At 36.6% G+C, this 27,423-nt stretch overlaps 1 protein-coding gene across 3 annotated transcripts in view; it reads right to left on the bottom strand.

Moving 5' to 3' along the window:
- The window catches only part of nrg2b (neuregulin 2b), a 77,065-nt gene that overhangs the window by 43,864 nt on the left and 5,778 nt on the right, over positions 1-27,423 (bottom strand). The gene's annotated exons all lie outside the window — the stretch shown is intronic.

Here is a 27,423-nt window from a genome sequence, read left to right as displayed (position 1 = left end):
TTATGTATTTTTTTTGTCTGGAAAAAATCCTCCAATGACGCAAAAATCATCGTTTTGCATCATCTGAGGATTTTTTGGCCAGAGGCTAAAGGCCATTGTACACTGAGTACGAAATTTTCGTATGCGTATTTTCGTGTTCGTCAGCCTAAAAACTCGTCACGCATAGAAACCTTGCACACCGAGTCCGTTGCGTATTTATTAAACGTTTGCGGGAAAAAACGCAAAAATACCAAATGGATTCGTCAAGCGGTGAGGATGATTTTTGCCCTCTCTCTTATTGAAAAGAGAAAAAAGAGAAAATATTACGTCCATCCAATCCTGAAATTGCGCCGAGACAGGAGAGTTCCATCTCATCAAGGAGTTGCGAATTGTCAAATTGAATGCAATCCCTGAATTGTCAAAAGACCTCTCAAAAAGCTTCGGAGGCGGTGTGCAAGCGTGACTGACACAACGTGAGGTTGAATTTTTTTTTTAACGTGAGAAAATTTCGGATGCGAATTTCGGACTCAGTGTGCAATGGCCTTAAAGACTCACATAGTGTCAGCCATGTTTTTTTGGAAGCTAAGCTAGCAGACTCTTGTTCTGTGGAGAAAGCTGAGTAGTAGTGGTTAACATCCTCTTTTTCCATCCGTCGATGTTCGGGATTCAGCTTTTGCTTTCTGCAGTCGCCATTCATTGTTTACATGCACAGCTTTTGTTTCAATCTAACTGAATTCATTCTGATTGGTGAATCTGAGTGTAGTGTTTACATGAACGCTAAACAAGTGATCGGTTGATGTGCGTTTTAACATTGCTAAGAAAATTCCCGCTCCTCTGTGAGAGATACAAGACCAGTGCGTCTCACAGGTGTCGCTCATCGGTAATCACGCCACCGGCCTCGCGCCGTTCTCCACCGGCCCTCACTCGTCCTGCTCGCCACAGCAAACATGATGAATGGCGACTGTAGAACGCAAAAGCCGAATCCCGGACATTTTGGGCGATCTTGAAACACATTTTCAACACATCTACTAGACTCACTAGTAGCCTAGACTCGTTGTTGAACTACTGCGCTCTGTTACCAGTAGGCGTGGCCTTCTAGGGCAGCAGAGCAAGTGCATTCTGGGAGTTGTTGTCTTTCATCCACATAAGCCAAAAATACATCTTCTGGCTTTTCTCAATCTAAAAAGCTCCAAATTCAAAAATAATTTCACATTTCTTCTACATAAATGACCCATTTTAAATACAAACTCATCTTTCCAGAGGTGAGGTATCCCTTTAAATTAAACATAACTGAGAACTTTGGTAAGGAGCAAACTATGTGCAGTAAAGCTTTCCTTGGGGTGGAGGTCAGATTGACCGGGGGAGAAGAAAGAGATATTATTGGAGAAAGAAAAGAGAGAGATACAGACAGATGGAGGGAAGAAGGAAGAAAGCGAAAAAGAAGGCATGACGGCAAAAAATGCAGAGAAACGTGTTGAGAGACACGCAAACGGGAGGATGGAGAGAAGCAAATAGAAGAGTGGGAAGAAGGAAAGTGAGAAACGAAAGAGTGTGTGAGAGATTAATGGGGCTCATCTTCCAGGAGTTTACCACGGTAAAGTAATCCATCTAGCAATGAGAAACAAGCCCAATATTATGAGCCATGTTATAACTATGAGCAGTTATAAAAATGCAGTACATTTAGAGCAGCAAATAATAATCAATTCACACACACACACACACACACACACACACTAATAATAATGCTGCTACAGAGTTTGTTCTATTCACTTTTAAATATATATATATATATATTTTATTGTAATTCTTTCTTATTATAAAAGTAATTCTTCTAAGACTCATTATGTTTTATATTATTATTATGTTTTATATTATTTAAAGATGTACAATATGTATGTATTATATAACATTAAATAATATATAATATAATATGCATCTTTAAATTATACATTTATTCTTCTAAACAATAATATATTATTAACATCGCACATATATATATATATATATATATATATATATATATATATATATATATATATATATATATTATTTAAACACAAATACCTGTAATAAAATATATACTACATACTGTATATTTTATATATAATATAGAGTAATGAAAACACGAGAATTATCACGGAGAACAAAAAAAAAGGAAAAACAAACAGGGAAAATGCTGGATGCATTATGGTAATGCATAATTATTTATAATGCTCAATCTAAATGGTCCTAATATTAGGTTTAAAATTTTTATGTAAAAAATGAGCAATTTATATCCTTGGATTTTGAGGACAAATATTGTAAAAAAAAAAAAAAAATCCTCATGAAATAGAGGACTTCAGTTACAGTTTTGGACTGAAAACAACATGGAATAGCCGACGGTTGACAGTTTAACTGAGCGTGGCTCCATCTGTGGTTTTCTCCTTCTCTCTCTCTTTTCAGAGCAATACTTCATTCTGTCACATCTAGTGAAATCACACCTTCTTGTCTGCAGATGCTTCTGACACACACACAAACACCAAATCTTTGATACACACTTATACCTCTTGACTAAAACACATAGTTGTTGTATAATGAATGCACATGTATAGAAGCACACACAAGCATGTTTGACTTCTGATCACATGCCTGTACGTTGTAATTCTACTCGCGTGGACTCTGGAGTACAAGAGGAAACCTTCACATGTCCAAGAGAGACTCGCGCCTGATTGCTCTGTTAACAGAAACCCTATAGTCCTGCTCACAGACAGGACGGTGAAAAACCTCATTCTGAGTCTATCCAATCAGCTTCACTCATCAATAACAGCCAATCTGCTGTCTCAGCAACTAATAATCTACCAGGAATCTCCCACTACTTCTGTGCACATCATTATAAGTGCCTTTAATCCAAAAAACTTCCCCTTACTCTCACAGCGACATGTCACGTTTACTGGCATGAGGGCGGAGCGACCTGTCAATCACATGAGATCCATTAATAGCAAACCACAATCATCTAATCAATTATAAAGTGACAAATTCAAGTCCCAAACATTTTTTCAGTTCCAGAAGCCGTTTCACTTGGATATTCGTCAGAATAGGGAAGAAACGATGAATGCAACTTCTGTTTCATGCCAACTTTACAACTAAAACTATTCAAATGAAATGAAATAAAGCTGAAATAAAATAAGTATTAGATTAAAAGCTTAAACTAAAAAACTAGGGCTGGGCAACGATTAATCGCATCCAAAATAAAAGTTTGTGTTTACATAATATATGTGTGTGTACTGTGTATAATTATGTTGAATATAAAAATTCACAAACGTGCATGTATATATTTAAGAAAAATGTGTTATTAATATATAAAATATTATTATTTATATTTAATATAAATTATGTATAAATATGTACAGTATATTCATGCAAATATTTCCGAAATATATACATGCATGTGTGTGTATTTATATATGCAATATAATTATACACACTACACACATATATATTATGTAAACACAAACTTTTATTTTGGATGCGATTAATCGCGATTAATCGTTGCCCAGCCCTATAAAAAACTTAAAATTACAAATAGTTCCTTGTCAAGTAATGTATAGCCTAGTTTAAGGTGAAGTAAAATGACTAAAAAACCCTGAAATAATAAAAAAAATACAAAAAAAAAATACAAAAGGACAACAAAATCATTAAAATTTAACTAAAAAGGAAATGAAAACTGAAAAAAGAAAAAATAGCTAATTCAATGTATTAATAAATACTACTAATAATAAAATAATAAATTGTGTTTGAGTATCCTAATAAGCCACAATAAGTACAGGGCATTAAGTAAGAAAAATGCTTGACTTTGTTAGAACATCTGAGGAATTATTTTCTCTTTTCTATTTGGACTTCTGTTACTTTTTATTGAAAGGACGGTGTACATGTGACAGGAAAAGACCCAAACCAGACTCAAACTTACTGGCACTTCCCATCAATCCCAGTTTCTTTCCTATAAATCACTATCAGCAACCCAAAGTGGAAGTATTCGGGACAAATGTCCAAATGAAGAAAGAATAAGAGGCGTTTCATGTTCATCATGGAGTTGATTTCTCCTTGATCAGTAAATCCAAGTATAAACACAAAGCACAAAGGCCTGAACGCACACACACCGATAACAGTGACAGCTCACATGAAAGATTGTCTTTTCCTCTCTCGGCCCAACGCTCCTCTACTTGCTTTGATAGTCCTGGAAGTCTTTTATTAGAAATAGTATTTCCGTCCCTCGTTCCGCTCTCTCTTCCTTCTTCCACAGAAACAAGGCCTATGAGATGAAACCGACTGTCTGTCTACAACAAGATCAGACCTCTTTCTGCAAATGTTAAGGGAAAAGAGCTGTCTCTCCCTTTCAAAACTTTAACTTATCAAACATGTGAACTTATAATCAAAATTGGGGGATCCAGACGATGAAGTTTTATAATCTGATTTAATCTAAAGTTTTCTTTTTTAAGAAGTCTGAACAAAGCTGCATTCATTTATTCAAAAACAGTAATATTATGAAATATTATTACACATTAAAATTCAAACTTAAAATTTAAATTTACTCCAGCCTTCAGTGTCACATGACAGAGATTGTTGTGCTGCCCTATTTTTTGTGGAAACTGAGACACATTCTATCAGGATCCTTTGATGAATAGTTCAAAAGAACATCTTAAGTAAATGTTTTATTGTCATTTATTATATTATCATCTTTTGATTAATTTAAAGTAGTTCACTTTTGAAAAAAAAAACGTTTGCTGATACTCACCCCATGTCATCCAAGATATCCATGTCTTTCTTTCTTCAGTCGAAAAGAAATTAAGGTTTTTGATGAAAACATTCCAGGATTTTTCTCCATATAATGGATTCAATGGGAACCACACGGTTCAAATCAGTGATCGTTTCGCTTGATAAGACCCTTATTCATCGTCTGGAATCGTTTAAAGCCCTTTGAACAGTTTGCAGTTTGCACTGAAACAGTCTTTTGGACCTTGAAACGTTTGGTTCCCATTGAAGTCCATTATATGGAGAAAATCCTGGAATGTTTTCATCAAAAACCTTAATTTCTTTTCGACTGAAGAAAGAATGACATAGATATCTTGGATGACATGGGGGTGAGTAAATTATCAGCAAAAGATTTTTTAAAAGTGAACTACTCCTTTAATGCATCCTTGCTAAATACGCAGAAGTAGTGGTTCTTCTAAATACAACGCAATTGTTTTATTTGATGTAACAAATGTCAGTGAATCACAAAGATCGCAACAGCCAATTAAAGCCAATCAATCAATGACAAATTCTTAAAATTGAAAATATATACTTTTAATGAAATAATGGCTTTAGAAAAATGCCTGACACAAGGCTAATGTAAGAGTTTAACATCACCAAGACATCAGTGTGTGTGTTTGTGTGTAAAGCTGCACAAGGTTGCAGTTGTGCATGAATGCTTTTCCTCAAATCAGCATTTTCTGATGGCGTTTTATCACCGACCATCTCTCTCTCTCTCTTTCTCCTTCAAGGTTCAAATGTACATCTGTCCAGCAGAGCACGCACACACACCATCACACACACACACACATATTATAAAGCAGAACGCTGTGAAAATATGCTGAATGAAGCCCAGACGCTCACAGAAAAACATTAACACTCATTAACACTTGCATGCAGGAGCGTCTGTTATTTTACACAAAGCCTTCACACACTTTCTATTCATCAAACATGTATCACCGTTTCCACAGAAATGTTTAGAAGCACAACGGTTTTCAACATTGATAATAATAAGAGATATTTTTTATTAGAATGATTTCAGAATGATCATGTGACACTGAAGACTGGAGTAATGACGCTGAAAAATCAGCTTTGATCACATAAATTACAATTTTTTTTCTTGGGAATTGAAAATTTAGCTTGGAAAGGGTAAAGGTAATTTGGGTTGGATGTTATCATTAATTTTGTTATTTTATTTATTTTATTATTTTTTTTTATTATGATTATTTTTTAAATGTATTTATTTATTTGTATATGTGTCTGTAGACTTTACAAGTATTTACAAGTATACCCCTTAAAGGCTTCTTTGACGTTTGTGATGTATTCTGTAATAGACTTCCAAGTCAAGCATAACAAGTAAGGGATTCAGATGGAGGTTTCATGTTTTGCTTGCAGGTTTGATTTGTGATGTGTTCTTCCCTTTGTTTTTTGTTTTTTCTTTTTCTCACTTAAATGTCTTTAAAAAAAAGCCCTGTAATGCCTAAAATTGCAACAAAATAAATAGATAAATAAATAAAATTACAATTTTTTTCTGTATTTTTGCAGCCTTGTGAGTAGTGAGTAAATAAACTTACAGAATAAGAGACATGGCTAAGAAGGAACACAACTCTAAGCTTCACTGGTAACCATCACACAACCACATCTCTCTTCCAGACGACTCAGCTGGAAAGATACCAACAAAAAAAAGACACTTCAGATTTGTATTAAAAAGAAACCTATGGGGACGAAACAGCGACTGTTAAACTTGTCCAGCAGCGGAGGAAGAAATCTGAATCTGAAGACGAACCTGATGTTGCAATAAGAAACACAATGTGATATAAAACACAGCACTATCCACTGGGACGCTCGATAGAAAGCCATCAGTTACAGATAAATAAATCCTTTGTCGAAGGAAGAAAAATATAAAAGCAAAAAAAAAAAAAGAGTTTATGGCTGGAGAAATATTTATGAATGTGGCAAACACAAACAAAAAATATAATTATAAAATAGTTTCAGAAATCTGAGTGGATGAGCCAAATCCGATGTTGCAATATGAAACTCAATGTGATAAAAAAAAAAAAAATCCGCTGGGACGCACGACCCTCGCCATAATCTGAAGAAAGATCTCAATGTCTGCATGAACAATTGCGCTTTCCAGAAAATGTCAGAAAACAAAACATAATCACAAATGAGATTGCTCTACAGTTTCTCAGAGACGGCTCTCAGATGTTCTCCTGACAGAAGACATTAGTCGCTCGTCTCATCGAGTTCCAGAAGAGATATCGGGGCGTTTATTTGACGTTATTTTTCGATTTGATCAAGAACGTAAACTAATGCCAATGCTGTTTGTGTATAAAGTAGCTAGTCAGTTCGATGCTATTGTGTAAAATAAACGTGTATAAAGTTAAAAAAAAATATAGGCAAATTACCATTTAGAAACGTTTTGTAAGAGCGGTGTGTGGTGAGGTTCTGCTTGCCTCTCTTCATCGCCGCTTTCTGGGTCTGATTCTGGCTCATACTGATACTGCAGTATCAACACCATTATTTACATTTGACAGGAACACACATGCAACTTCGCCCGTAAAGGTAATGGGCGTAAAGTTTCCGGACAACATGCACTACAGTTTAGCTAATGCGGCCCAAACTAACCAATCTGAGCCCACTGCCTGTTTCTGAGGGAGTGGTTTCATAGAATCAGGATGTAAACCGCTCGTTCAAATGACAGAGGAAAAAGCGGCTTATAATAAAGGTGAAATTTATGAAAAATAAGACTTTTTAAAAGAGAAAAACCACAAATACATGTTATACTGCACCCCATAAACACAATCATGCAAAAAAAAAAAAAAGCAGTCGACCCCCCCCTTTAAGGTAGTTTAGAGAAAATGTCAGAGACAAAGTTGATACATTTCACTGGCCTTTAAACGTTTGGGGTCAGTAAGATTAAACAATAAGTATTAGTATTTTGATTTTTAAGTAATCAAAAGAGACATTTATAATGGATTATAATGGATATAATACAAAAGAATTTGATATAAATGGTTTTTATTAGTATTGGTTAAAGAATCATGAACAAATGCATGATGACTTATTACAGAAATATTAAGCAGAACAACTGTTTTCAACATGAATATTAAGAAATGTTTCTTGAGCATCATATCATCATATTAGAGTGATTTCTGAAGGATCATGTCACACTGAAGATGAAAAAATTAAGACTAAAACATTTTTTCTTTCGTCAAATCAACTTAGGCTAATTTATGCAGTTCAGATAACATAATATTTTGACTTTCTGATGATTAAATCAATCTCCTTCATTGTATTAACTCAAATTTTCCATTTCAACGAACTTAAAATTTTAAGGCAACCAGGTTACTTATTTCTTTAAGTCAAACCAACAATATTTTTTACAGTGTGGAGTAATGATGCTGAAAACTCATAAATAACATCTGAAAATATATTAACATAGAAAAAACGTTTCCCTGCATATCTTATAGTGCAAAACGGCAGAATGTCTTTGCGAACGCAGTGATCAAAAGTTTCCACAGTTCTCTTTCCACAGTTTCAGTTCAGCTTTACGCCAGAGCTCAGATATCCCACACCTTTACTCTTTCCTTCACACACACCGCTCATTCTCCACAGGATAATCACAGTACTTGCACACTACAAAAAAAAAATCCCAATCAGCATTTCAGTAGTGTTTTACAGTAAAAATATCGAAACATCCTTAAGACAAGATCAATTTCCCCGAGAAACAAACCTGCGTAAGACTTTCAGAGAATCAATCTCGAATTAAGTGTATATGTCTCACCCCACTGGCACTTTTGTCTTAGCTCGTGCATAAATCTAACGAAATATATGCTTTAAATACTTGAGCTTTAAATATTAGATTATTTCGCATGATTATATACGTTTACTGTAAATCAAAACAGCACAACTGATTAATAAAAGACTTTTTTGCAGTGCACGCGACATCTCACCCCTCTTTATTCCCTCCCGCGGTCCATCTTTCCCTCTCCTGTCACTCTTTCTCCTTTGCTGCTCTTTCTCTCTCATCCTCCTGCAGTTGCGGTAGCTGATCTCCCTCATGCTGAGACGGGATTATGAAGAGTAAGCTATGAAGACAGGACGTGTGTGTGTGTGTGTGTGTGTGTGTTTCCACACTATAACTGTGTAGGACAGTCCCACCCCTCATCACACTCAGCGGGGATACACCTACTGATAGGTGGGGAGTGTTGGGAGATTGTTGGAAAGAAGAGAAACAAGTTATGAGCTCACAAGAGAGGACAGAATACAGAGAGACAAACAGAGAAAGAAACAAAAGAGCCAAGCTGGGGAGAGAGCGTATGTTGTGTAGACATGGGAACATGGATGAGAAGAGATAATTAGAGGCTCCATTAAGTATATCTGGGCCTCGTGGGAGAGTAGGAGACAAAAGCAGCCATAGATGAATCTAGATCAGAGTCTTAACAAAATAACACAACACAAAGTGAATTAGAGAGGTATAACTCAACGGTTCAAGATCTAAGCTGGGTCCTGGTTGATAACCGCATTGTTGGTGCAGTTATATAGGAATATGAACAAACAAGTTCATACCAGCTTAAAGGGTTGGTTTACCGATTTTTTTCTTTGCATGATTGTGTTTATGGGGTGCAATATAACACAGGGCTGCCAACTCTCACACTCTCACGCTCTCACGCCACACCCCCGATTTCTCACGCTAAAGTGTCAAGTCGGTCGGTAAAATACCTGAAACATGAGTTTATCTATAGATCCACCAGTTGATCGACTAGTTTTACCGCAAATGAGTTAAAATATCCTCTAATCTAGAGCGAGCGTGCATGCGAGACAGATGTTGAGCTCCTAACGGCGAATGAAGTGAAGAACAGTAGTCTGTAGGAAAATGTACAACTTTAAAGGCTAATTTGTTATCACATTTCTACTTTTTTTTTATTTATTTTTTTATTTAACAGTCAGACATACATACAAACAAACCAACATAGTGCAGTAGTGAGCAATCTTGTAAATCCATAATTCCAGCAGTGGCAAGAGTGATTAAGTGTTTGATCTAAGTGTGTAAGTGAGCGTGTATGAGCGTGGGTATGTGTATGCGTGTGTACACAAAGTAACCATTTATTATTTATTACCATTGTCATTACCATCACTCCCCACTACCACCATACTGCCCATATTGTTTTTGTAGATTTTTATTTCCATCCTTCCTCCTATGTAACAATTGCCATTGTCAATCCTGTACAAAATATGATAATATAATAATATAATATAATAATATAATATAATATAAGACAACCTTCCCCCACATCTCATCAGTCCCTATCTTTTCTATCTTTTTCTTTTTTTTGTGTGTGTGTTATGTGCAATGTCTAAAGTGCATTAAAAGAGGGAGTACAGTGCGAGAATGTCTCAAATTGGGCCAGAGATGCTGTCCCGTTGAAACTACTTCTCGCCTGTCTTGCCTGCCTTGGTGTTTGCGATGTTTATCCAAATATACTTATTGTTTTTTTTGTTTTGTTTTTTTTTTTCTTTTCTATGTTGTGGTGCATTAAAAACCCATGAAGAGATAAGGGGGAAGTTATTGCATTAGGGATGACAATGACGCTTAATTCTAGTTCTACATTCTAATTCTACAGCATTGACAATGGCAATATTGATGATGATGATAATAATAATAATAATAATAGTAGTAATAATAATAATAATAATAATAATGAATGACAATGATGATGGCAGTGGTGATCACAACGGTGAGAGCAAAAGACAGCAATTTCTACTTTTAAACTCTTTACAGCATTTAACCCTTAGACGTCCATTAGCTGCATTACTGCAGAATCCATTTTCTTTTGTTTTTACAAACTGATAGATTGACTTATCACTCAGTTTGTAAAAACACACACAAATGTATAATCTGTAGTAATTGACAGCCACAGATGTTGCCAATAGAGGTTAATTTGTTTCTTAACCTAAAGCTTTCCTTTAATTGGGTTTCATAAAGTTAATGACAAAAAAACAAAAAACAGATTTGCGTTTTTCGTTCACAGACGTTATTAAAACGATTCTCGTTCACACGGATCCTCGAAAATGACTAAAAATGCTGTATTCTGCTTTCAGGCCAGTAGTTGGCGATGTCACTTTGTAAAGAAACACTACATGCCTATATACATCTATGGTCACCACAAATTCCTTTTTTTGTTTAAAGAAGACTTGACAAAAACTTGCACTATAAAACCAGTTTTCAAAGGTACGCCCCCGATACGCCATTGTTGTGTAACTAAATGGCCAAAACGCATAAAAAAGTTTTCCATTTTTAGTAAAAAAATAAATAAAAAAACAGTACTGTGTAAGCAGCCCCTAAAACCCACATAAAACAAGCCACTAAAGCTATGTTTACTGTATTTACAAGCAGGGAGGGACTGACGCAAACTTAAACGAGTTGTGTAAATCCTCAGATAGTTCATCAGATCCTAACAGGCCCGCGGTCAGGACAGGCAGTTGAACGGTGCTGTGTTAACCTAGACTGTGCAGAGGTCACTCATGTACATCTGTTAAAAAAGTGCCCTATCCTCCGTAACCCTTAAACGACCTTGCAGAGACACATCTGTGATCTCATCTCCACTGCAGTCCTCATTACGACCCCGAGTATCTGTAATTTAGCTATCAATTTACATTAGTGTCCCATTGCCTATCTCTCTCTTTCTTCCACAAAAGATTAAACTATAGGGATTAGAGTAGTTGACTAGCTCGACCAGTGACTCTATTTAGCTTTAACATTTAGCAACGGTGGTATAATGCCCCTTTTTACAATATGTAAAATAAGTCTCTGTTGTGCGTGTGTGAAGTTTTAGCTAAAAATACCCCACAGATCATTTTTTTTACAGCATGTTAAAGTTGTCCCTTTTTGAGAGTCAGTAAAAACGCATTGTTTCGTGTGTGTACCTTTAAATGCAAATGAGCTGCTACTCTAGGCACAGAGGGCGGAGCTTCAAGAGTGTGTTCCAATGTGTAAACAGCTTGCAATGAAACGAGACCTTCCCCAACTTCCTAGGTTGTTTATGAAAGAGACTTTTATGTGATGTTTTTTTGCCAGGAAAAAAAATCAAAAGGCGCGCATTTCTGCGCACTCCCGAGAGCCTCTCTTCTGTTCTATGACATATAAAATGAATGCTAATACAATGTTCAAGATAATGCAGAAAGAGCCATTCTGTACTGTATTGTCAATATGTCATGCAAAGAAAATGAATTTAAACTATAGTCAGATCTAAATAATCTATAGTCTCAAATATAATTTAATATCAAACTATCATATCAGTGTCATTTTAACGAACTCATCTTTCGAGATGACACCAGTGAATTGCACACTGTTTTCTCACCACTGTCATTTTTGTTGTGTTTATTTTGTTATTGAGAGGAAAGTACGCAGCATATATTTACATATTACTCATCTTAAACATCACTCTTAACAGTGTAGACGGCATCTGGATGTTCGTTAATATCGCAGCAAATGTATTTCCAACTTCTACTTCTAAGCTAAACCGTGAGTATTTTAGGGTGTTGAATCACGTTCAGTCTCTTTTATGTTATGTGTGCACGAGTGCGAGCACGAGCAATAAGTTGCTAGCTGTAGTTCACATAACGGCCACATGTGTCACTAAAAAAATGGGTTTCTGAATTCTACATATAGCCCCTTTAATATGAGCGCATTATACTTATCGCTTCTAAAAACTTACACTCTGAAAACAAGTTTTAATATCTTATGCAGTGTTGCTTTTTAAGTATATTTGTTTTAAGCATATTTTTTAGATATTTTAATTAAAAAACATGTCATGTTTTTAAGAAAATAGTTCACATTTAAGACACATTCTGTTCCACTATATGCAATATGTATAGTCAAACTAAATATTAAATGAGATGTTTAAAAAAAAATACTTATAAATTTTGCTTAAATCAAGAGAAGGTCAAAATCTCTGAGGTGGGACAGGCCAAAATCATCATTTTAAAGGGATTCATTTGATGCGTCAAACCTATACTTTTCAGTTAACTTTATTTAGATAATAGTTGATTTAATATCCTATACAAAAGAAACAAGACACTCATGGAAGTGCCAGCTTTGCACATCACCAGTACTGCCACATAAAAACATAACTTAAACTCACTACTGACGTGAAAACCAGCAATACATGAAACTTTCTTGAGTATTTACGCTGTTTTTCTCCTTCCAAGAATTAAGAAACACAGTGATGGTAGTGGCCAAGTGCGATCTGTGTCTCTACATATGGGATATACTGTAGTGAGTTGTTTAGATTTTCACACTTTCTATAGCCGGAATAGCTTCTGTCTCCTGAGAACCTCTTTCTCTCTCCCTCCTTCAATCTCGGAAGAAAAGACCTGGGCCATACTGACACTAATACTTTGGATGAAGTGAAACTCACCCAAGTGTGCATGCAAGCGTGTGCACACACACATACACACTTAATTGACATACACACTCATTTCTCTCCGAGGAAACAGAAAAAAGGATGAACAGTGAGCTTGATAAGAGTAACATGAAAGCTTGTCTGAAACACGCCTGAAAGAACAGCAGTAAAGAGCTAGAGTGTGTGTGTGTATGTGTGTGTACTTTAGGGTCAAGTCTACAACACAGCCTTTCTGTCAACTGCATTTATGAAAGAATGACAGAGAGAAAATAAAGAGAAAACAAGAACAAGCAACAGAAATGTTATTTTTACATTTTAAGACAATGGGTGCTTGTTAGATTCATTATATATTAGTGCAATTTAAAATATTTTTTTTTCTATTTTAATATATTTTGCAATGTAATGTATTTGTGATGTCAACGCTGAATTTTCAGCATCATTACTCCAGTCTTCAGTGTCACATGATCCTTCAGAAATCATTTGCTGCTCTTTAAGAAACATGTATTATTATTATTATTATGTTGAAAACAGTTGTGCTGCTTAATAATTTTGTTTAAAATGTGGTACATTTTACCAGGAAACTTTGATGAATATAAAGTAAAAACAAAACCAAATAAAAAACAGCATTTATTTAAAATAGAAACCTTTTGAAATGTCAATGTCTTTTTTTGTGATATATTTACTATGGGTGAGTAAATTATGATTTTTTTTTTATCATTTTTGGGCTTTGCATTGTCCCTTTAAACATGCCTTTAAATAGACAAGCTTTTATCTTTATAAGGTATTAATTTTAATAACAATTTATCTTAGTAAAGACAGCAAAGACGTATATATTGTTTTATATACAGTAAAAAAAATGTTTTATCATTTATATAAATTATTTGCAGTAGTTGACTTCTCTGACAAATTTTGTCCCACCAGAAGTGACCACATATAATCAGGTTCGCTTGCTGTCCCTCACACACATACGCTCGACATAAGGCCATACGTGACTTGGGTGCAGTGTGTGCCTGCTCTCTGTGAAACTCTGTGTGTGTGTGTGTGTGTGAGTGAGAGAGAGAGAGAGAGACAGACTGTCAGACAGACAACAGACCAGAATGAATGTGCACTATGATACTGACAGCCAAAAGAGGGCATCTCTCTGTGTCAGAGGGAATCTGTAGCTATCTGTTTCTCCAAAAAGGGAAAAAAGCACTAGATGACAAATCTAGCAAAAAAAAGAGTTAAACTGTAGTGGAAGTTGAATTAATTCAACTAAGCATGCACAATTAAAATGTTTCCATGTCTAATTTCCATGTCTCTGATGATTATTTTGCATGACTTTATGAAACAGATGATATGGTGAAGATGCAGAGAGCTCACTTTAAAGCCAACGGTAATGTTAAATGCATATACAATACACGTCCTAAGACAGATTGGATAGGACAGCAAATGAAGCCCAGAGAGAAAGAGAAACAGACAGCATTAAGGCATGAGAAACCACAGACTGCTATTATGTGTCGGAGAGAGAGAGAGAGAGAGAGAGAGAGAGAGAGAGAGAGAGAGAGAGAGAGAGAGAGAGAGAGAGAGAGAGAGAGAGAGAGAGAGAGAGAGAGAGAGAGAGAGAGAGAGAGAGAGAGAGAGAGAGAGAGAGAGAGAGGCTGGCCTAATAAGTGAGTTGGATTAAGAAAATTGCACCGAATAGAGAGAACATACTGGAAAAGGAAAAACATTGTCCATGCTTACATAATATCCCATACAAGTGTAAAAAAGAAAGAAATGTACTATTTATCTATGTTTCTAACACCACATTATGAAATAGTAATTAAAAATATGGAAAAGGAAATAGTGACCAGTTGCATCCCCTAAAATATATACTATGCCTTATAAATTCATACTATATGAAGTTTAAGTTAACCCAAATTTTATCAAATACCCATGTATTGTATATTGTTAATTTAATATATATGTGTGTATGTGTAGAGTATATACTAATTTTCGCACTAAATTCGGTTAGGTTTTTTTCTAAAATGTGGAATCATTGGCATTTTAGCCGAGATGTAAATATTCCTATGTAATATTGTGTACTATGTCTTTTAATATTGTAAGTTGTGTGTATTTTGGACCGGGTGTGTGTCCTAATAAATAATAATAATAATATATATATATGTATATGTATATATATATATATATATATATATATATATATATATACATACATATATATATTAAAAATCACATATAATAATGAAATATATAATGTATTTAATAAAATATATAATAATAAAATATATAAAAAATATATAATAAAAATATTACAAAGACACATTTTTGTTTCATGGCTTTCTTATCACATGACATCAAGATGTGTTCATATTGATAGGCCGGACAAATGCTTTATACACGTTTGTGTGTGTGTGTACACAGTATTTGATCAGACTGCATGCAAATACAACAAATACATACTGTGATCATATACTATGTATATATTATACACTTATATATATATATATTGTTAGTGAAGCTGTATGCATCAAATACCGAGTCATGACAGGGATATTTGAAAATGTTGGCCATTATTAGTTTAGTTATGATGACACTCTCGAGTGTAAATTCAAGCTGAGAGGATTGCATTGTAGGACACAATATTGTGTGTCCTGGTTGTACAGTGTATAAAAATGAGTATGTCACACTGTGCACACAGAATAAGTAGTATGGCAGTGTGCCATTCAGAACATGCCCATTGACTGTAGAGTCTTGAAATGACTCTTAACCACTGATCTTTCAGCCTACAGTGTTTGGGAGAGCACTACACATGCCCTCTCACTGTCAGGTGGGAACTGAAAGCATATCAAGCCTGTGCATTTATGGTGATTTGGAAAATCACATTCATGACAGCAGAGGTAAGAACTACACTATGTTTTAGGAAGAGAGTTATGCTTGCACAATGCACACCCATACAAAACTTGCCACTAAGGTATTCAGGGTGGTTGCCAGGGAGGAAATATGCAGTTGCTAGGGTGGTCTGGGTGGTTGCTAGAGCGTTGCTAGGTGGTCCAAGTCAAAACAACCCATTAAGTTTCTATGGCATTCTGGCCTCTTCTTCAGTGCAAGTGTGTGAGTTTTTGTTCACTCGGTTTTATCATGCACAAAATCCCTTAAAATCAAGCACAACTAATACTACTTTTTAGGTGACTAGTTTGCAGATACACTTGTGCCATTTTGTCTCATTTAATCCAGATTACAACAAAAACCCTGTTCTATGTAAGCATCTTGTGTTCAACACCACAATTTACTAACTTCGGATCAGAACAACCGACCGTAAATTGCTCTGGAATGACTTTGTCTGGGACTGGAACGCTAATATTTTGCCATTTAAAAGGACCAACGCTAAAGTAAGATAGCTGGAAAAATAATTATTTTTGGCAGCCTCTGGGACATGCGGGCACACATGAAAATAAACCAATCCATGTGAGAGCTGCAGCGCCATGACAGGGTTTATTTTCCAGCCTGTCACAGTTCATTCCTCACATGGGGAATGCTGTAAAGTGGGAATGTAGCATTTTGAATATTAAATTGGGGCATGGTGCATCATACATATATGAGTGAGTTGGTTATGCAATTCCTATGATAATGTTGTTCCTGGAACAATATTCCCGTCAAAGTCTTCCAGTAACACTATCCCCAACCATTACCTTAATCATTAAAAACTAATATTATCTCTAAAACTAAGAAATTAGTTACATTTTGAAAAAATGTTTTTTGTTATACAGATTTACTACACGTTGTTTCAACCCATGTTTGAGTCAAATATGGACAAACCCAACGGTTCCATTTGTCCATCCATATTTAACCCAAACTTGGGTTGAAACAACCCAGCAATTTTTAGAGTGCAGTATAATATACAATCAACTTTGCATAGACAGCTGTGTAGTTTAAATACATACACAAGATGCTGCATGTAAGCGATGTGAGATGTGATAGGATGTTGCTTGAACTCAGCCCTACTGGAACCGAACACACACCACCAGCCAATCAGATCGTTCGATCTCCTCCAGCCTTCCATCAAGGGTTGCAGTCTCAAGGTCACCTGACTTGCTCTTTTCGCTTACACACACACACACACACACTTACTCTTTCATTCTCGCTCCATCTTTCACACACTTCTCTCTCCTCCCCCCGACTTGGTTCTTGCCCTCCAGAAGCAAACGGATCGCTCATATCTGCTTTAACAAGTGCTGTTATTCAGCACGAGCAACACACACGCACATCATATATAAATATCATTGTCATAGTTTGTGTTTGCACACAGTGCAAGACACATTTGGTCTGTTTATTATTGTTATGAGACTGCAGATTTCCATTTTTTTGTGCAAGACAGAAACACCTCTATCTGTGTGTGAGATCAGTGTGATATCTGCAGCAAGCAGCTGTCACCATGGTAACCACTCTTGAGAGAAAGAGAGAGATGGGAGAGAGACATAGACAGAATAATTACACAATTAAACAATTAAAGCAGCAGCTAAAACGTTCTCTCCAGTGGACGCTAGTACTGCAGCTCCATCCGTCCCGCAGTTAAAAGGAACAATGAGTGAAACGGTGACCTTTGACACGTACACCGCTCCACTGAACAGCTTTCTACTCTCTCCGTGTCTCCTGTCACCTCTCCAGGGTGGAGGAAATAAGAGTTCACCACTCGATAGCACCGGCAACACACAGTTTCACTCAAGAGCCATTGTGACTGTGAGTTTAAAACACACACATGCACAAATATACACACACCTGATTTAGTGTTACAAAATCCATCACTATAGTTGTACTCTCACTTTCTATTTTCAATTTGACCTATTGACTTATCTGAGCTATAAATAATAGAATTCATATTTTCTCTTTCTCCAAAAAATAAATCTGAAATTAATAAATAAATAAATATTATTAATAATCCACCCAAACTCACATCCAGTCTTAGATTTACAGTTAGTGTCTTATTGAATATCCTGTTTCACTATATGTCAACCAAGGCTGCATTTATTTGATCAAAAATACAGAAAAAAACAGGAATATTTTCAAATATCATAATTTTCTCTTTGAATCTATTGTAAATTGTAATGAATTCCTTTGATGCCAGGTTGAACTTCCAGCATCATTACTCCAGCCTTCAGTGTCACATGATGCTTCAGAAATATTATCAATGTCAAAAATGGTAATTGAAACAAAATCTTTTGTAAAATTATAAATGTATTTACTTTCGATTTTGATCAATTAAATGCATTATTGCCTAATGTAAATTTTCACAAAAAAAATCTTACTGAAGAAAGGAAGAACGAACCCTCATGATTTTACTATTATTTTACAGTAGTAAGTACAGGTTCATGTAGTAACTGAGGAGTTTTGGGGGAAACTATAGACCTATTTTTGTAAGGTACTGTAAGATGAGGTGCTTTACACATGGGATCTATACTCCATAACATATGGAGTCCCAATGGAGCCTGCAGAGGAAAACCAGCTGCCAATTAAAACAAAAAAAAGGAAGAAAAAGTTGACACAGCAGGTCTATCTGAGCCAAATGAGAAGAGCTTACACTAGCATCACCTCCCATCACAGCATATTAACACTACCTGAGTTTAAGACTAGCAAAGACACTCACGCAAATTATGTTGTACATCCTCTCAATCACATACTCTATGCAAACACATGAACACAAATACAAATGGTGTTGGAACACCAAAATCGTACTGGGATGGAAATTAACCTACGGCAACAACTTAAAAGCAGCCCAATTCCATGGAAAACCATGGACAGTAAAAGAAATGGACACAGCGACTTCATAGACTTCAACAGAGAAAAGTGAAGGTGCATCCCGTATTATTAAAGGCACACCGTGTAACTTTTGGGCAAAAGAGTTGACGCATAGGAGTTATTTTAAATGATTCCTCAGGGCAATATTCAGTACAGCGCTTGACACTATCAATGCTCCGAGCGGGGCTGCCCTCTTGAAATACCACCTATGTAAGTTTGGAGAAGACGCACCGTCTTTGGCCAGGTCGTTGTGATCTGGAGAATGCCTGGAGAATGACCGTCACGTGACCACAGGCTTGGAAGAGTCAAGGAAAAGAAAACGAGAAACTGACCACATGACAAAACCGGACAAGAGTCTCACTCGGTCAGGCTTTCACTTAAAAAAGGATAAGAATGAGAATCAAACAGAAATAACCCAGCACGCGCAGCTCTTAAAGCCAGACCTTATTTCCACTCGTTATTTACGACAGTACAAGTACTCCACAGCGACTCTAGGGGTCACTGTTTGACGAAAACGGAATTCCTACATAGTGTACCTTTAAGGATTATGCAAAACTATATATTTTCAAGTTAGTGGATTGCCTGATCAACTAGTTGAATAATTGTTCGTGAAAAGTGGAAGCCCTGTATGGTTAGGCTGGTTTATGGTTCACCTGACCCTGATCTGATGCATTTCTTAGGGAGCGTTTACAATAGAAGTGGGTAAATGTATTAGGGCCTTATAAAATCCAATTTATTTTATCCAAAATTGCATTTTTTTTTTCATGTTTAATTTGTCTGTCATTTTTTTAAGTGTCAAGTCCCCAGTTTTCCAATGGACTTATTTCCAGAGATGTATAAAGTACTAGAAACCCGGACTTGAGTAAAAGTACAAGTGCTCTATCAAAAAAGTGACTTGAGTAGAAGTTGAAGTGCTCTTTAAGCACCACACTTAAGTAGAAGTACTAAAGTATTCAACATTTTGTTGTGCTTAAGTATTGCAAGTAGTTTATTTTAAAATTCACTACTTCAGTACTAAAAGTAAAAGTACAAGTATTGTGTCATGTAATTATTAAAGAAAGCAGTAAAAAGTTTGAACTAGCAATCAAATAAGGCGCTTTGGCGGGATACAAATTTGCTTTGGCAGCCAAAAAAAATGTCATTGCAGGACAACCCCTGCATTAGTTGTCAATGTGTGTGTCAATCAATACCATTACCCTATAAAACTGGCATGTGATTTAGGCAGATTGCAACGAATGATTCGTAAAATTTTTAGAATTGTAATGAGTAACTAGCAGAACATTAAAAAAATATTGAAGTAAAAGTATTAAATTCATCGAAAATATCTACTGAAGTAAAAGTAACTCTAGTAGAGTACAGATACAGCATTTTAGTACTTAAGTACAGTACTTAAGTAGTTCTACTTCGTTACTATACATCTCTGCTTATTTCTGCAACTCTGTCAATGTTTTCCACATCGGAGAAATCATAGGCCCCTAATATATAATATACGTGGTATAGGATATGCAATGTTAAAGCAGAACACAGGAATCACAAAATGCATTAAAAAATGAATTTTTTAAAAATTAAACGTTTACGGTGGGGTATGGATGAGGGTTTTGCAGTGTTAACTAACAAATAAAGCACAGCAAGCTTATTGAAGCACAAATGCTAAAAATATCAAAGCTTAAAATATATAAGAAAAAAAAATCTAGACCTCACTAATTGACTAGCTGAACATCATGACCCATCCCTAGTTAATATGGCCGACAACAAAAATACACGTCGCAGATGCAGCGTGTGTGTGTGTGTGAAACAGGCCCTGCAGTATGTGTGATTGTCTTAGAAATGAGCTCGGCTGAGTCGACCTGCTTACCTGAGTCAATGTGTTTCTATCAGTTCATTTCAATTAGACATTCCTGACACATCTCTCAGAGCTGAGGACAGAGTGAATGAGGGCTGAACAAGAGAGAGAGAGAGAGAGAGAGAGAGAGAGAGAGAGAGAGATGGGCACAGTAAGTGATGAATAGTTGATGAGATGCTCGCAGGCAGAGCAGAAAGGCTAAAGCTATTCTCTTTTACTCTCCCTCCCTCTCTTTTTCTCGTGTGCAGCCCCCCTCCCCCTTCAGTGCATCTGCTTTTCTCTTTCTACCACTCTCATTTGCTTACCTTCTCCTATCCCCTGTTCCACTCGTTTTTCCGCAATAGCATCTCTTGCGCTCCCTTTCTCTCTTTCAGTAATAACTCCCCTCCTACTTTCCTACAGATGTGTAATATCAGAAGTATGCTGGCTATATAAAACACACACACACATTACATTTATTTCCATTTCATGTGGGCTTGGGCTGAACTCATGGCAGATTCATCTGATTTCAGTGTGAATAACAGTACGAGAACGCTGGGACAGATTCTTCTGCACGTACTATGGGGTCTAAAAGTGTGAGATCTTCTTGCACAGTGTCTTTAAAGGGATAGTTCACCCAAAAATGAAAATTCTGTCATTAATTACTCACCCTCATGTCTGGCCAAACCCGTAAGACTTTCGTTCATCTTTGAAACACGATATTTTTAATGAAATCTGAGCGGTTTCTGTCCATTGACAGCTACACTACCTGACGCTTGAAAAAGTTCAAGAGATCGTAATCCATATCAACTGGGAGGTTTAGTCCAAATTTTGTGAAGAGACTATCGCTTTATATGATGAACAGAATGAATTTAGGCTTTTATTCACATATAAACATTGATCAACTCACACATCAGTTGTGGTAAACGGAAGATCAATGTTCGCTTGATGTGCGAGAGCCAATGAGGTTCATTCCCAAGTTATGCAGCACGTTTGAGCTTCAGCAAGAACCAATGAGGTTCATTCTCGTGTTATGAAGCACATTTGAGCTTCAGCAAGAGATTCTCACAAGAGGTTGTTTGTTCTCGTGCATCAAGCGGATTCGGTTGAGCTTCTGTGTATGTTCACTGATCAATGTTTAAATGTGAATAAAAGCCTAAATTCAATCAGTTCATATAAAGCGATCAAATCTCTTCAGAAAATTTGGACTAAACCGCTCAATTCATATGGATTAGTTTTACGATCTATTTCTGAACTTTATCAAGCGTCAGGTAGTTGTGTAGCTGTCAATGCGTTGTTTTTTTGTTTTTGCTGTCAATGCGTTGGAATGTCTGTTTTTGCCCACTGCCAATTTACCCAATAGTACTTCGACACCCCGGGTTACCAGTTTGCGGAAAACATGCTGGTATTGCAGCCATGGAAGCCAGAGATCACAGTTTCTACACGTAAGCCTCAGCATCCATCAAAAAAGCTCTATGACTAGAGGCATATTACAGTTTTTCTCCATTGGTTTGGCTCATTTCTTGAAACAGAAATTACATTCTCAAAACTCTAAGATCATTTGGCAAAACAGTCTTACGGTTCAGCACAACACTACACCCAAAACTGTTCACTCATGCTTCAAAACTAAATTCATTTCTCATATAAAGAGTCAGTGCCACCAAAATGGCAAAGATCCTTCTCAATTGCTTTGGCTCATTTCTCGAGACAGACTGGACCTTCTCAACACTCTTGGTGCTTTTGCCAAAATAACGTGGATGGTTCGGCACAACACCATGGTTCACCTGAAATATCCCTCATGTCCACCTTTCAGCCTTAGCCCAGTCCTTCATTGACAATGGTTACTGTACTGTTTTTTGTATAGCTAACAGAATACAATTGTGTATAAAACTGAATTTTTTGTTTTTTGGGGGGGATTTTAGGGTACACATAAAGTAACTTCCATATATCAGAGGTAAAAGAAAATACATTCTCAAAACAACATGGACACACCTCCAATTACATAGGAATGTTCTGTTCTCCACAAGTTCAATATACTGCCTGCCACTTCGCCAGTGGCTCCAAACCTGGGGTACATGGACCCCTATGCAGAGGTACTACAGGGGGTATCTGACAGAAAGGGGAGGGGTAAAATCAATGACTAGACTTACTGAAATGTTATAGTAAACCCACAGTATTAGAGATATTATCTAAAGATAGATATTAGACCGATTTACAGTACATGGGAGGCACTAATTGCACCTTCAAACATACGGTTTGATTGGTCATCTGCGATGTGTGAAACTCCTCCTTCGTTAGTCAAGTTCTGTCAATTGCTGTAATAAATGTATCAAATGTTCCAAGGGATTCATAGATGGTATATTCATGGTTTATGTTCTTGACTAATTTTGACAATTGACTATTGTGCATGTGATGACTTACTGTATACAATGAAATGACGCCGACACGTTTTGGAGTCAACAACCATTAGACTGAGAATGAACAATCAGTTTAGATCAACAAATTGTGCTAAATGTAGGCTACCTGTACTTAATCATTTGCAAAGATGTACTGAGACATTGAGACATGCACTTAACCATTTGCAATTTGATGAACTGAATGAGAAATTTAATTCTGTTGTGAACAATTGCCAAGTAGTTTGGAAGTTTGTCCATGTTGTTTTGAGAATGTAATTTCTGTTTCAAGAAATGAGAAAAACTGTAAAACAGATACATTACAGTGGGGATCCATTGTCAATTGCTCTCGTTCATGTTGCGTATTCTCAATCTGGCAACATGCGCGAGTGTCGAGTCTGAGAAAGACGAGGCGGGGGAAACAACTCTCTCCAATATTTTGAATTTGGTCTGCAGTACCCATTTCAACCACATCTTTAAAACATTAAAAGATGTATGTTGTTAAAGCAAAAGAGTAATGAACAAAATACTAATGAAATCACATTTCTGTCGTGACAACTCTATGAATGTTTGGCTTGGTAATGGATTTGACAATGTTGACATGTTTGGAACAGATCTGCTATGCTGCTGTTGGACTTCCTACTGCCAATACACACACAACACACTGCTGTGAGCAAGTAAGACATGCTTCTGCTGTACAATATAGCGTACATGAATTACCAGTAGCAGATCTATACAGGTGGAGCTGGGGAAGGTGGAGGGTTTCTGAAAGCACTGCTACAGCAAATACCGACCAAGTATTTGAAGGGTTGCATGTTGATAATATAATTTGCAATGAAAAGTGTTATTTTAAATGATAAATATGCCAAGTAAACACATTTCTGCATACTTATGGACCTCACTGTACCACGTGACCCAAACACAAAGTTTAACATCATGCGGATATAATATCCTCCCTCCATCCAGTACGAAAAAAGGGAATTGGCGTAGACGCAAGTTAACGCCCGTGCACCAACCGGAAGCCACTAGACGACCGAGGAGGTTTGTGAGTGTGCGTCGAGGGACTGAAGATAAACTAAGTGCTGTTCAATAATTCAGCGACTGGGTAAACTTCAACTGTCCTTCAGCAGTGTAAAGGACATTCACTGTCTTTATAAGCTCCTTATGAGGCTCTATTGATCCTCTAATACGGCTTCATTCACTATATCCACGTCGGATTAAAAAGCACCATCCTCCTCTATACGGACTGGTCTCCCCCGGTGGGAGATTTGCCAGCATTACCATAATCTGACCAGGAGGTGGGGCTGTTTCTGTGACGCTGCCTCTGATGTTCTGCATGTCTTCATGGCTTCAGGGCTTGTGTAGGAATGCTTAAGAGACTGCAGTGAGTGAAACGCAATAATGTTGCAAGTATAAACGAGCCGCTGTTTGCGATGTAATTTTAAAACAATGCACAATCAATACGTTCATTAATTTTTCCCATTTCGTATCTGAGCGCCTGTGATACAGGCTGATTTGGCATGAACAGGCCAGCTCAACTGCTCTCGGCTTTCTGTTCTCTGTGTGTTTGAAAGAGCACATGGCGAAGTTACTGTGAAATATAAATCAGAGGCAAATGAGAGAAAAAGGAACACGGTCAGCTAAAACTCTGCACTCTAGACTGCAACCTGCATAATTCATACAAGCTCCAGATATCTTGCTCGCTCTTTCTCTCATCGCCACTGACACACAGATACACACACCCTTTCTCAATCCTCTTCCTCTCTTGCAAGCACATTCAAACGACCACGGACTGTGTCCCTCTCACTTTCTGCCGCAGAGTTCAAGGTATGGCCACTTTCAGTCACATTCAGTTCAGACACATTGGACTAGATGTTCACTCATACCCTGTCTGTCAGTCTCTATAGTCTCTCTGTTTCTACATCAGCCATGTCTTTCAGTCTCAGAGCTGGATTGTGTTTCTGCGCACACCAGTCTCCATGGATCAAAACTGCTCTCATTTAATTTCTAACAGCAAAAACTGTCAATCCGACACTTTTACACTGATTTTTTTCCTAAATGCGTGCATTAAAGCGCCCCAATTATTCAATTGTAAAGGTTCCTAATTTTCTTTAGGAGTTTCCCACATTAGGTTTACATGCCTCCAAGGTCAAAAAACACTTTATTTTCCCCATTATATACACTGCAGAATCCCCTCTTTTCTCACGGTTCGGTCAAGGTCTCTCTCCTTTCCAAGAGCTTCCTCTGCTCTGATTTGTCAGATGGCCCAGTCTGTTGTGATCGGTCAACTAATACAGCGCAAATCGGAAACCGAAAGCCCGTTACCATATCTGAATTTCAGTGATACCAACAGTAACAATAGTGTTGGTTTTACTGTATGAATTCGAGCTAGAGTCGTCCTCATCATGTCACGATCACGAACCAAACTCTTCCCGTTCCACATCTACAGTGTTTGAGGGTCTATGTAGACGTTAACAGGCAGCCAATGAAGTCCATGGCTGGAATTAGGCAAATCTGTTACAAAACTATGTAGGATTTGTGCAGAAAGCAAGACTGTAATTACTGATGACTCTCTTCAGGCAGTTCAGAATCGGTTCTTTCTTTAGTGAGACAATAACTTCATTTATCGTGCACATTTCGCAGGCCTTTTACATTTCCAAACTGCTATATTACACTCTACATGAAAGGCAATATCCGAAAAAGCATAGCAGGAGAATCAGTCCCTCTGATGCTTTAATTGGGTAAATCCTCTCAAAATCACATACAGTATTTCTGTATTTCTGCTCCCTGACACACACTTCTGTCCTCACTCACTTCCCCCAAACTTTGCAGAGTAAACAAAAGCCATTTTCCATTCATTCCCAAGTCAACTCATTCATGTCGGCACAGTGACACATAGAGTGAGGCAATTTCAACAGCTTGGGTATCATTTCCCCAGCAAAGAATTGATATTTATATATGCCTATTATCATTCAAAAAATAAATAACATCTATCCCAAATAATATTGAAAAATCTTAGAAGTACCATGGTGATTTATGTGTATTTATTTTTAAGCTGATATTTCTAAAATCTGCTTAAATTTGAATATGCAAACCTGTTTATATTTTTTTTATATTTGCATATGCATTATATGTATATTTGATATTTTTATGCAATCTACATTGATTGTACCCAGCATTGGTTAAATTACTCTAAAAAAAAGTAATGCATTACTAATATAAGTACTAATTACTCTCCCTAAATAAATATTGCATTACTTTCTAAATCCCATATCAACATTGACTCAACCAGTTGAACAATACAGACATAAAACGACATAATTCTTTCAATTAAATAATATAAAATGGCATAAATTATTCTTGATCCGACCAATTCAATATCTAAATATTCCGTCTTATCCACAAATATATAAAATGCCTTATAGACTCTTTTTAAGAGAGTCTTGCCTGTTTCTTAAAACTCACCTAGGGCTGTCTGGAAAGAACAGGACAGGAAGACACCGAAATGCATTGTAATATAATTTTAGGGTAATGTTATTAATCATTTAATAATATGCCATTAGACTAAAAGAAAAGACACACAGGAATTAAACAGAGAGAGGACACTTAAAGCTCTCTCTAGACGATGGAGTTCTTCCAACAACAAAAAGTCATAATTTGTGCATATATATGTCAACCAGAGTGGAAATCACAATGAAAAAAATCAAAACACAAGGTTCATATCTCAAACAAATCTACCAATCGGGTGCCATTCATTTCAACCAAACCTACTCTGAAGGTCGCTTGACGACCATATGAACTGATTTACAAGTCAAGTTACAAGCGATTTTAAAAAATAAATCATATCTCTGCGTTAAAACGGCAGTCTCTGTTCTTAAAGCACATTGAGTCGATGCTCATTTCTAATTCATAAAATTGTAAATAGAAAGCATCAATAAATTAAGTCATGTTAAATAAAACATTCACCAATATGTCAGGTTATAATAGGGAAGAAGTGTGACGCCAGAGCTTATCTGCATCTGAATGGGAATCCCTTTCTGTAGGGGCCTTGCCTCTGCCACCTTATCCCATAACCAACCACATCCAGCAGATTTCCCATCACGTGGCCTCCTGCTCCATGCCAACCAAACGCTAACTGCCATCCGCATTATTTCACACACATTTCTGTCTGATGCTTCTCACCATACAGAAACGTACATCTCTGAGAAGGTCAGACGCCTGCATGAATCACGGCACATCGTGCTGCATTCTGTGAAATCACGTGATGAACATGGGC

Source organism: Pimephales promelas, chromosome 9, assembly GCF_988280905.1.
Source record: "Pimephales promelas chromosome 9, fPimPro1.hap1.1, whole genome shotgun sequence".
NCBI lineage: Eukaryota > Metazoa > Chordata > Actinopteri > Cypriniformes > Leuciscidae > Pimephales > Pimephales promelas.
This window is presented reverse-complemented; position numbering and strand designations above follow the sequence as displayed.